Here is a 949-nt window from a genome sequence, read left to right on the forward strand (position 1 = left end):
AAGGTAGACATAAAAATATGTTGTTTCAAAGACAGGAAGATGACGAGACAGGACCAATAATAAGAATTAGCGAGAAAAAGATAATTGAAGAAAGTTGTAAAAAAAATAAGGAAACAAAAGCATCAGCACCCTTGTACCCGGTTTTGCCACCTCATGAAAATCCTCCAACTCAAGAGGAATTTTACGATCGGGAGGGGTACAAATGAATTGGTCTAAAACTATGGGAGAAACATTTTCTCCCACTCCCAAAATAACAAATATAACCTCAGACGAGGGAGACATGGATTTATTTCCGATGATTGAAGTAGCAAATCCAAATATACAAGAGGACCAGAAAGAAACTATTTTGGTCTATAGGACCTGGACTAATGAGGATGTGAAAAAGGCCGTAGCCGGCATCACACCTTATCAACAACAGTTAAAAAATGCTTTACATGCGAATTCGAAAGAACACATTAACAGATGGGTAGATAAACATTGGATAAACCTAGCAACTGGCCCTCTGGAGGAATATGTTAATCATGCCCTCCACGCAGAAAGAGTGTTTGACAAAAAACAAAAAGAGAAGATAGATGTCTTCCTCGACGAAGAAGCAGAAATATACTATCAAGGCAGAGAGAGAGATAATTTTAGAGGACGCGGCAGAGACCGTGGGAGAGTAAGATATGGTAGAAATCGAAATTATTATGATAATACCATCTGTTGGTGCTGTGGAAACAAAGGCCACATTGCACGTGACTGCCCTAAAAAAAAAGAAAAGAAAAATGAAAAAATAAAAAAAAATAAATAAAAGAGAATACGGACAAACTACCGCATGACTAGGCCAGCCTGCTTCCCAACTCAACAAATCCTCTTGTGTAAACATTACAGAGAATGAGGAGGTGGATTTCAATTTACAGGACATTCTGAGTTTGGACACTGAAAAACCTGAAATAACCAAATAATAATG

This window comes from Phyllopteryx taeniolatus, unplaced genomic scaffold (genome assembly GCF_024500385.1).
Source record: "Phyllopteryx taeniolatus isolate TA_2022b unplaced genomic scaffold, UOR_Ptae_1.2 contig_205, whole genome shotgun sequence".
Classification (NCBI taxonomy): Eukaryota; Metazoa; Chordata; class Actinopteri; order Syngnathiformes; family Syngnathidae; genus Phyllopteryx; species Phyllopteryx taeniolatus.